The 12368-nt window shown below is 44.8% G+C and overlaps 1 pseudogene; it reads left to right on the top strand.

Moving 5' to 3' along the window:
* Nucleotides 1-11934: 11934 nt before the first annotated feature.
* On the top strand, nucleotides 11935-12052 carry LOC126471894 (5S ribosomal RNA; annotated as a pseudogene).
* The last annotated feature ends 316 nt before the right edge of the window (nucleotides 12053-12368 follow it).

Raw genomic sequence — 12368 nt, forward strand, 5'->3', positions numbered from 1 at the left:
GTGTGTGTTCTCTTTTTATTGTTAGTTTTCCAGTTTTCCCGATTTTGTTAATCTTTTGGACATAAACAAACTTAGAAACTTCCGAGAACCAATCTTCACAGTAGACTATAAGAATATTATGAAGAGAAAATTGTAGTAATAACGGCTTGCACAGAGGCGTATAAGCTGTTATCGTTCCCACACTGCACCCATAAATGAAACGGAATCATATATAGTACAAACGAAGTACAATCTGATACTCTGCAGGCAACAGCCGTAGATCTAGAGGTATATTCCAGTCACCCATCTCCGCGATGATACTTCACGCACTTATAAGGACTATGAACAGAAATAGAGGAGGACCGCTATCGAATGACAGTTAGGGTATCCGTCTCTGAATACGTTGCAAAAAAACACCTGTTCTATTCCTCGGCACGTACCATAGACTACTAGGCAGTTTACTAGATACATAGCACAGAAAATTAGGCAACAATTTTCCAGCGAAACGGGTTTATCACGACCTCCTCCCCACAGACTCCTTTTCTTCCAATTAATTTCGATCTTCTTCACAACATTTAAAAGTTTTATCCACTGAACTCTACCAAAACCTTTTGCCAAATCAACAAGACACATACACACTTCCCCATCTTTTACCAGGTATCTTTCCCCAATTATCAGTAACAGCCAAACCGCAACTCTTATACATTGATGAGTCAAAACGTTATGACCACCTGTTTAATAGTTTATTCATCCGTCTTTGGAACGAAATACACAATTGATTCTGCGTATCAGGGATCCGAGAGTTTGTTGATAGGTTTGTGGAGGTATGTGACATTAGACGTCTAGGCACAGGTCATACAATTCGCGTAATTAACGGGCTACGGATCTGCGTATGCGGTGATGGCGCTCGATAGCGACCGAGATGAGTTCCATAGGATTTACATGAGGTGAATTCGGTCGCCGAGGCATTAACATGAGTTCACTATAATGCTCCTGAAACCACTGTAGCACGGTTCTGATGCTGAGATGCGGACAACTATACTACTGAAAGATGACATCGCCGTCGGGGAAGACATCAATCATGAAGGGATGCAAGTGGTTCGCAGTTGTCAGTGTGTCTTCGATTACTACCACAGGTCCCACGCAAGCGCAGGAGAATGCCTCCGATACCATAATACTGCTCCCACCAGCCTGTGGCCGTGGCGCACTGCATGTTTCGAATCGCCGTACACATCGATAGCGGCGTTTGTGGAGACGACTATCGACCTAGTGAAGTAGAATGTGATTCACCCGAAGAGCCGACTCGTTTCCACTGATCGACAGTCGAATCCCGATGGTCCAGTGCCGGCTACAATAGTAATTGACGATGTCGTTGGATCAACATGTGAACACATAGGGGTGGTCTGCTGCGGAACTCCATGTTCAACAATTTAAGGTGCACGGTGTGCTCTGAAACACTTGTGCGTGCATCACCATTGCACTCTTTGGACAGAGATGCCACAGATCACCAGCTATCATACTTTATAGAACAGACTGGCCTCCGAACCGCACGTTCTGTGAAGAGTCGTGGACATTCAACCATTTAGCGTCTAATGGTTGTTTCACTGTCCTTCCACCTCTTTACTACCGTTGATGCTCACGACAGTAGCAAGTGAACATTCGGGCAACTTCGCCGATTTCGAGATACTCGTTCATAGGCTCTGCGTAATAATAATCTGTCTTTTGTCAAAGTCGCTTATCGCAATGGATTTTCCCATTTTCAGACCAAATTTTCGGTAGGGTGATTCCACGTCCGTGTCTGCTCTACTTACATACTTTTCTTATCGTGTCACGTGCCCGCTACGCCACCAGGTGGCATCCAACTTCACCTACTCTGTTTAATATGTATTTAGACGATTTAATTCTAAAATACTTCCAGCAAAAGAGTGGTGCAAAGATAGAAGGAATTATAAGACTTGCTAATGACATGAAGTACTAAGTGGAAGTGAAAAGACAGATGACAATACGTTAAAAGAACGGAACCTCAGCTGTGAGGAATATGGAATGAAGATAAAAGTGAAGCAATCTAAGGTAATAATTTATGCAGGGTAATCAACGACGATAAAAGTGAAAATTAGTGATGGAACAAGGTCATATCCTCCCGTACCTAGGATGCAGAGTAATTAGTGTGAAAAATGAAATGGCTCTGAACACTATGGGACTTAACATCTGAGGTCATCAGTCCCCTAGAATTTAGAACTACTTAAACCTAACTAACCTAAGGACGTCACACACATCCATGCCCGAGGCAGGGTTCGAACGTGCGACCGCAGCGGTCGCGCGGTTCCAGACTGAAGCGCCTAGAACCGCTCGGCAATTAGTGTGACCAAGAACTAAAAAAAGGATAGCTATTGCAAAAGAAATGTTTTACTGAAGGTGGAATATTTTCTGTGGTCCATTACGGAAAAGATTGGTGAAGTCTATTGTATCGAGTGTTGCCCTATATAGTAAAGAAATATGGACACGTCGGAGAAAGAAAGAGGATAAATGCTTAGATGCTTTTGAGAGGTGGATATGGAGAAGAATGGAACGTATGAAACGGACAGATGAAATAGGAATGAGTCTGTGTTAGAAAAGGTGAACAAGAAAATACAAAGACTCGAAACAATTAAAAACTAACTAAACTAAACTCCTCCCGCACAGGCCATGAAGGCCCAAAGGCACCGACTGGCTGCCGTGTTATCCTCAGCCCACAGGCGTCACTGGATGCGGATATGGAGGGGCATGTGGTCAACACATCGCTCTACCGGCCGTATGTCAGTTTCCGAGACCGGAGCCGCTACTTCTCAATCAAGTAGCTTCTCAGTTTGCCTCACAAGGGCTGAGCGCACTGCGCTTGCCAACAGCGCTCGGCAGACCGGATGGTCACCCTTCCAAGTGCTAGCTCAGCCCAATAGCGCTTAACTTCGGTGATCTGACGGGAACCGGACGGAGCCGTTGGCCGAAACAATTAAGGGGAGAAAAAAAAGTTGGTTGGGACACTTAGGAAGAATAGATGCATAGTAGAGGAAGCACTAGACTCGGAAGAGTACTAGAGGAAGAAAAAGATACCAGTTAACTCATGGCAGCAAGATAAATGCATTATACGCAGCTACGAAAATGCTGAACTTGTCATGATAGACCACCCTAATGGGGAGCACACATCACAATCACCATCATCGTCACCATCATTTTCAACAGGAAATCTCGTTCGAAACGCCATTACACGTCTCTGACAGTCAAAGAAGGGAGGAAGTTTGGGGTTTAACGTCCCTTCAACGACGTTGCACGTGCTGAGATTGGCGAACGGTGTGGAAGAAAATTCACTGAGTGATGTATAGAGCAACTATCCCTACATTCGGTTTAATACATTTAGAGAAAGACCGGAAAACCTAAATCGGGATGAAGTTAACTCCTCCCAGTGCCCAGTGAAGGTCGTACGTGAAACTTCTCTTGGATGGGTACATGAAAAGGTAAAGGGTCCACAACGCTTCTGGATTAGCACTTTTGTATATCATACGCCTGTGGCAGACCGTTGAAAAACTTTTAATTCTCTACCGGGAAAAACAACTCCTATTTTTAACCCAATGGATCGGCTGAATCAGCTCACACCCACGTCTTGGCGCCTTTACGGTGACTGACTCGAATAGATTAAGAACATCGCTTCTGATCTCACTTTTCACAGTTCTAGCAAGTTGTGTCTTTTGTTTAATCTTCCGCCCACGCTTAGTCCGCCAGATTATGAAATTTGTATTGTCCTTTCCGCTCATTAAAAGTTAAGCACTAAGTTGTGTGTACCTTCGCAAACAAGTTGACGTCCGCAAGGTTAAAGTTACGGTGTATTACTGGCTATCCATTTGCCGCTGGTATTGTAGCAGTACGCTGGCACGTGCCGCCTGCACAAACTATCTTAATTAATGCAGGCAGAATTTCCATCGCATGGTGTACAACTCGCGGGGAGCTGGCTAAACGCGACCTCACTCATTAATTAGGTACTAAATTAACTTTGCGGCGAGCTAGCTGTGGCTAGGACCGATAGAGGGTGTCATCAAATCATAGCCTGTCATTTACAGAGTTACCGACGCAGCTGCAGGATGTTGGTATTGCGCATGCACAAACTAAGCCCACCAAAACTGCAATATGTCAGCAAACGTCCGCCGCCCTCATCGCAGTGATAGCGGTGTAAGACGTTCGGCGCACTGCGTCGACAGAAACAGCGCGATGAAAACCGCAGCACATAAAACAGAATCTGTTTCATCAAACAGATACCGTCCAATGGCGCAGCACATTCGGGCCTTTTCACTTTGCGTGAGACGTGAAAAGAAGCTCTAAATATTTCTCAAGCCTTTTTCTATAAATTATTTTATTCTCACTTCGGTACTTGGTAAAAAGCTAGTTATATTTATATTATTATTTACAGATACTATTATGTTTCGAATTGCAATACTCATCTCCCATAGTGCTCAGAACCATTTTGAAATACTCATCGTATGTAATCCATTGAGTTTGCAATGAAAAATATAGTCACTCGCTACTTCACATCTGGTGCACAGGTCACGCACTGATACGTAAGAAATATTAATAATATATTTTTAAAGTAGAAATCACAGGTATATTTAACTCCAGTCTACATAAAACAGATTTTAGATAGGCAAATGCGCCGCAGCACGCGTCGTTCGAAGTTGCAGACAGAGACTATAGCACATACAACACCATATTTATTTAAATGACAGGTATTCCCTCGTTTTGTATGCATTGTGAAAATTGTATTCGCAAAAGAAGGTATAGTAAATGTTGTTGTTATTAATATATTATCATCACTTTACAGAAGGAGTGTGAACAAACGAGGTCGGTAATTGCCTAAACATGGACTGCTCATTCTGAAAGGGATAAGTGATTTTACTCTTATTTTAGTTAATTAAAAGACAAGAACAAATGAGACTGCCGGCCGCTGGTGGCCGAGCGGTTCTTGGCGCTTCAGTCTGGAACCGCGCGACCGCTACGGTTGCAGGTTCGAATCCTGCCTCGGGCATGGATGTGTGTGATGTCCTTAGGTTAGTTAGGTTTAAGTAGTTCTAAGTTCTAGGTGACTGATGACCTGAGATGTTAAGTCCCATAGTGCTCAGAGCCGTTTGAACAAATGAGACTTCTTCTTTTGTTGACGTCATTTAAGTGAAATGTATTCAACTCGAGCTATGTAACTAAATGACACAAATTCAAGAAAATTAGGGGTTCCTGTACGATTTCCCTCTTTTGTAACATATATTATTATAGACTTAGAATATAAATGACGTCTAAAATTTTCCGGATGAAGCAAATATCATCCTAGAGCACACGGCATCGCTGTGAAAGAACTTTCCACGAAAAAGTAAGACTTCGTTGTTGTCGTAGGTTTCACGTAAGTCTATCCTGTGCAAGCCCCTTCATTTTTGCATTACTGCTACGAGCTCCATCTATTTTAACCAATTTGCTGGAGTCAATCCGCCCCTCCTCCCCTTCTAACTTTCATCCATTACCAATACCGATGACTCCTTAATTCCTCAGGATGTGTTCTATTAACAGATCCCTTCTTTAAGTCAAGCTGTGCCATATATTTCTTTTTTCTCCACTAAGATTCAGTAACTCATCTACCCATCAAATATTCAGCATGATTCTGTAATACCACGTTTCAAAAACTTTAATTCTCCGCCTCTCTGAATTGTTTATCGTCCACGTTTCACTTACGTACAAGGATACACTTCAGACAGTTACCTTCCGAAAAAGTTTCCTAACACTTACATTTAAATTAGATATTAAATTTTATTCCTTTTTCAGAAATGTTTCTCTTGCTATCGGCAGTTTGATTTCTATGTCCTCTGTAGAATACTTCTGCCTTCATCAGTTATTCTGCTGCCGAAATAGTATAACTCAGCTACTACCTCCTCCCTTTCTGTGATACTGTCTTCCATTTAGTTTCCCTTGTGTAAACCTTCTAAATATTCCTTTAGGATTCAGTATTTTCTTCTTTACTTAGTACTAACTTGCCACCTGAGCTCTTAATATTCATACAAGTGTATCTCTTTTCTCCAAAGGTCTCTTTAAATTATTATTAGGAAGCATGTACACTCCTGGAAATTGAAATAAGAACACCGTGAATTCATTGTCCCAGGAAGGGGAAACTTTATTGACACATTCCTGGGGTCAGATACATCACATGATCACACTGACAGAACCACAGGCACATAGACACAGGCAACAGAGCATGCACAATGTCGGCACTAGTACAGTGTATATCCACCTTTCGCAGCAATGCAGGCTGCTATTCTCCCATGGAGACGATCGTAGAGATGCTGGATGTAGTCCTGTGGAACGGCTTGCCATGCCATTTCCACCTGGCGCCTCAGTTGGACCAGCGTTCGTGCTGGACGTGCAGACCGCGTGAGACGACGCTTCATCCAGTCCCAAACATGCTCAATGGGGGACAGATCCGGAGATCTTGCTGGCCAGGGTAGTTGACTTACACCTTCTAGAGCACGTTAGGTGGCACGGGATACATGCGGACGTGCATTGTCCTGTTGGAACAGCAAGTTCCCTTGCCGGTCTAGGAATGGTAGAACGATGGGTTCGATGACGGTTTGGATGTACCGTGCACTATTCAGTGTCCCCTCGACAATCACCAGTGGTGTACGGCCAGTGTAGGAGATCGCTCCCCACACCATGATGCCGGGTGTTGGCCCTGTGTGCCTCGGTCGTATGCAGTCCTGATTGTGGCGCTCACCTGCACGGCGCCAAACACGCATACGACCATCATTGGCACCAAGGCAGAAGCGACTCTCATCGCTGAAGACGACACGTCTCCATTCGTCCCTCCATTCACGCCTGTCGCGACACCACTGGAGGCGGGCTGCACGATGTTGGGGCGTGAGCGGAAGACGGCCTAACGGTGTGCGGGACCGTAGCCCAGCTTCATGGAGACGGTTGCGAATGGTCCTCGCCGATACCCCAGGAGCAACAGTGTCCCTAATTTGCTGGGAAGTGGCGGTGCGGTCCCCTACGGCACTGCGTAGGATCCTACGGTCTTGGCGTGCATCCGTGCGTCGCTGCGGTCCGGTCCCAGGTCGACGGGCACGTGCACCTTCCGCCGACCACTGGCGACAACATCGATGTACTGTGGAGACCTCACGCCCCACGTGTTGAGCAATTCGGCGGTACGTCCACCCGGCCTCCCGCATGCCCACTATACGCCCTCGCTCAAAGTCCGTCAACTGCACATATGGTTCACGTCCACGCTGTCGCGGCATGCTACCAGTGTTAAAGACTGCGATGGAGCTCCGTATGCCACGGCAAACTGGCTGACACTGACGGCGGCGGTGCACAAATGCTGCGCAGCTAGCGCCATTCGACGGCCAACACCGCGGTTCCTGGTGTGTCCGCTGTGCCGTGCGTGTGATCATTACTTGTACAGCCCTCTCGCAGTGTCCGGAGCAAGTATGGTGGGTCTGACACACTGGTGTCAATGTGTTCTTTTTTCCATTTCCAGGAGTGTATCTTTACCGTAGGCATGGACTTTTCTACGGCTTTGCGATTCTGCTCTAGTAATTCCTGTAAGGCCACTTTACTCCGGCGAACAGGCCTCAGATTATACCAACCCAACGGTATCAGCGGACCGGATTGGAATTCTCCGTCGATCGGCTTCACCGGATGCGGATGTGGAAAGGCATGTCGTCAGCACACCGCTCTCCCGGCCGTTGTCAACTTTCGTGATGGAGCCGCTACTTCTCAGTCGTGAACCTTCGCTATCGGCCTCACAAGGACTGATTGCACCCTGCTTGCCAACAGCGATCGGCAGTCCCGGACGGTCACCCATCCATGTGCTATCCGAGGTCTACAGCGCTTAACTTCGGTGATCTGACTCGAACCGGTGTTACCACTGGACAAGCCCGTTGAATGCCATTTTACGCTTTCTGTGAATCTTGTTTTTGGATCTCTATATTCCCTTATGCTTGCTTCGTTTGTTGCACTTTCGCGTTTTCTCCTTTTGTCAATTAAATTCTGTACATCGTGTGTAATCCATCGGTTTCTGTTGGGCGTGTTCTTTTCACGAATTTGATCTCCTGCTGCCTGCACTATTTTATCTCTAAAAATTATCCATTCGTCTTTCATTGTATCCGGTTCCCATGTTTCAGCCGATCATTACCTAATGTTCGCTTTGCAACTATGGTTCTTTCAATTTCTCTAGATCCCAACGCTTTAATTTACAACCTTTCTGCAGTTATTTCAGTTTTAATCTGCATTGCGTAAGCAATAAATAACGGCCAAAGTCCGTATCTGCCCGTGAAAATATTTTAAATTTTAAATGTGGTTTCGAAATCTCTTATTTACTATTATCTAATCTATTTGAAATCTTCCAGTGTCTGTAGGTATGTTCTAGTATACAGCTTCCTTCGACGATTCTTAAAGTATTGGCAATGATTAAATTATGCTCTATGCAAAAATCTACTAGGTGGCTTCCCTAGTCACTCCTTTCTGCGCAGTTCATGTTCACCCGCTATTTTTTATTCTCTTCCTTTTCCTGGTACCGAACTCCAGTCCCAAATCACACTTAAACTTTCGTCTTCCTTAAAAATGTTAGTTTCTATACTGCATTCGTAAGAGTGTTCATAGTAGCTTACGCGCATGTTTATACTATTTTTCAATAATGTACCCATTGCTTCATTATCACTGTTTTATTTTTGTTGGTAACTCTGTTTCCATCTGTTCAGAAGTCCCGTTCTTCCTGCCACCGTACTTCCCTAATTATCGCTAAATCTAACGCGGTCCTATCCACTTCCCAGTTTTACCTGACAACAGCCTCCTGGGTATTACGCGCTTAGAGATCCGAATGGGGGACTATTTTATCTCTGGAACATAGTGATCAAGATTATGCCATCGTCATTAAGCCTACAGTAGAGCTGCGTGCCTCGGGAGATATAACGGCTGTAGTTACCCTTTGCTTTCAGCGGTTCGCTGTACAAACACAGCAACGCCACTAATGGCTAATGTTATAATGTCAGATCAACCAATCATCCAGACTGTTGCCCCCGTAACTACTGAAAAGGTTGCTGGGTTGCTGCATCTCTTCGAAACGACATGTCACTCCGGTCTCTTCGCAGTAGTTGCATCTACGGAGCGACTGTCTGTATCGTTGAGACACACAAGCCACGTCATGGTTTGGTTTGTGACTTTCAGCTAGGCAATGCTATTGCCGTAAAGGGTATGAAACAAAGGAATGGACTAGTACGGTGATGGCTCTGTCAAGCGTGCAGCCGATTAATGTAAATTATTTATGGTTTTTAACCTATATTTTTCAGTCATTTACAAAATGTAACGACTACTGGTTACATTTTGTGGTATGCACTTTTGTACATTTAATTTGTGAATAAATAAGAAATTTTGGCGTACATTTTGTAGTGTGAAATATGGTATGACAATGGTCAGTGATTCTATGGGACCATCGGTTCACTATAACTCCTATTCTGTTTTGCAGTGTGATTTACTAGATTCTAAATCGAACTAAGGTAAATTCTGGCCATTAAGAAGTAAATATAAACCGTTCCACATAATCGTGAACATACCTTATTGTACTGCTGTCTTTCTGAATTTATGCCATGCAGCCGCCAACTTTTTTCTCAGGAAAAGTCATCAATATTAGTCTACAACTTTTACGTTTGTCACTCCCATCTCATCTGAGGCCTATGCGTCTTCCACATAAATGTGTCTGCCGCTCTCCGTTACTTCGTCTTCAATTATGATTAATAATCTTGATTCATCTGTAAGGAAATTATTTCCCTCCTAGCATACCATTTTTTTCACACACTCACTGTTTTTCTGTCTCTTCTGTCCCACTCAAAAGTTAAGCATCAGTGCCTTGATCACCAGAGCCGTATGCCCAGCACGACTGTAATTGCCTTAGGATTTTGACATACGTCTGGTATGAAAAATTCATGAAACCAGTGGCTTAGCATCGGATGTCTAGAAAATCGTTATCATCACATTGCAAAAGAATGCACGTGTGGATACAAGCAAAAATTGACGACTAGTCCGATAATTGACACTTCTAATTTGGCATCCATTATCATTTACAGAAGAACAGAAAAACTGGAGTACTGGTGGAAGACCAATTTGGTTTCAGGAAGGGACAATATAACAGAGAAGAAATTTTGAATTCTTCTTGTTAATAGAAGGAGGTCTGAAGAAATATCAAAATATCTTCTTGTATTTGTGGACCTAGCGGAAGCCTTCGACAGTTTAAGGTGAAATAAGATGTTCACTACCCTTAGAAAATTAAAGTAAATAGACAGACGAATAACCTACAAAACTCAAATGGGAGTAACAATAGTCGAACGTAAAGGAAGGTAATTTCGTGATAAGGAGGGTGTAAGGCATGAATGTAGATTAACGTGAACATCGTATCAATAAATGTACTCACAGAAAATTTAGGTTTAAATGGTGCTAAGTATTATGGGACTTAACACCTGAGTTTATGAGTCCCCTAGACTTAGAATTACTTAAACCTAACTAACCTGAGGACAGCACACACATCCATGCCCGAGGCAGGATTCGAATTGCGACCGTAGCAGCAGCGCGGTTCCGGACTGAAGCGCCTAGAACCACTCGGCCACAGCGGCCGGCTGAAAATTTAGGAAAAACAGTAAATGTCACAGGGGAGTGGACGTTAATGCTAAGGATTGAAGGCGACACAGTCCTTCTGGTCGGATGTATGTTAGATTCGACTTGCTTAACATTAAAATTCGAAATGACGCACTATTGGAGGGAGTCAAAAAATTCTGCTACTTCGAAGCGCATTGTATACGGTGGCCGAAGCAAGGACGATATCAAAATGAGATTAACACGAAAAAGAAAACATTCTTCAATTAAACAGCTCTACTGACATCAGACATTCATGTGAAGCAGAGGAAGACATTTCTGAAGGGTACGTCTGGAGCACAGCAATACATTAACTGAACAGAAGTATCCGGACACCTGTTAGTGGACATTAATATGGAGTGAGTCCATTCATCGCCTTTATGACGGCTTGAGCTTTGCTGCGGGACCGACCGAGGTGGTGCAGTGGTAAGCACACTGGACTCGCATTCGGGAGGACGGCGGTTCAATCCCGCATCCGGCCATCCTGATTTAGGTTTTCCGTGATTTCCCTAAATCGCTCCAGGCAAATGCCAGGATGGTTCCTTTCAAAAAGGGCACGGCCGACTTCCTTCCCCGTTCATCCCTAATCCAATGAGACCGATGAGCTCGCTGTTGGGTCTCTTCCCCCAAAAAATTCAATTCAATTCTTTGCTGCGGACGCTTTTAGTGAGGTGTCTCAATATCTGTGGAGGAATGGTAGCCCATTATTCCTCAAGCGCCGAAACCAGAGAACGTAGTGAAGTGGGGCGCTGGGGTCTCGACGTTCTAACTCATCACGAAGGTGTTCAGTTTTCCATTGGATTCAGGTTGGGAGTCTACATAAGGACAGTCCATTTCAGGAATGTTATTGCCCACAAACCATTGCCCGTAGATGCTGCTTGCTGACAAGATGCATGCTGATAAGACAAATAATAATTGTCTCCGAACGGTTCCTCTGTTGTACGCAGCTCACAAGCCTGTCAAATGTGATCATGTTGCTCCACAAATAGCGTTTCTCTTAGCGCAGTAAGGTGGACAGAAGCTATCCACGAACAACAACACCATACCGTAATACCACATCTCCCGTACTTCCCCGTTGTCACTACACATAGTTACGTTCTCCTGACATTCGCCAAATCCTAACCCTCCCAACGGACTGCCACAATGTATAGCGTGATTCATCACTTAGAATCAATCAATTCCAGTCGTTCGTTGTCCAAAGGCTCCCCTTCCACCACCTTAAGCGTCGTTCAGCACTGGCTACAAAACAGTGTGGCTTATGGGGAGCTGCTCGGCAACGGCCTTGCCGCAGTGGATACACCGGTTCCCGTGAGAATACCGAAGTTAAGCGCTGTCGGGCGGGGTCGGCACTTGGATGGGTGACCACCCAGGCCGCCATGCGCTGTTGCCATTTTTCGGGGTGCACTCAGCCTCGTGTTGCCAATTAAGGAGCTACTCGACCGACTAGCAGCGGCTTCGGTCAAGAATAGCATCATAACGACCGGGAGAGCGGTGTGATGACCCCACGCCCTACCTATCCGCATCCTACTCTGAGGATGACCCGGCGGTCGGATGGTCCCGGTAGGCCACTCGTGGCCTGAAGACGGAGTGCTAATAATTATAGGGAACTGCTCGACCAATGTATCTCATTCGTTTTAACTTCTTGCACAGAGTAATTGCGCTAGCTGGACTGCTGATAGCTCTTTGGAACTCACGAGTGATTCCTT

The sequence above is a fragment of the Schistocerca serialis genome, chromosome 3 (assembly GCF_023864345.2).
Source record: "Schistocerca serialis cubense isolate TAMUIC-IGC-003099 chromosome 3, iqSchSeri2.2, whole genome shotgun sequence".
Classification (NCBI taxonomy): Eukaryota; Metazoa; Arthropoda; class Insecta; order Orthoptera; family Acrididae; genus Schistocerca; species Schistocerca serialis.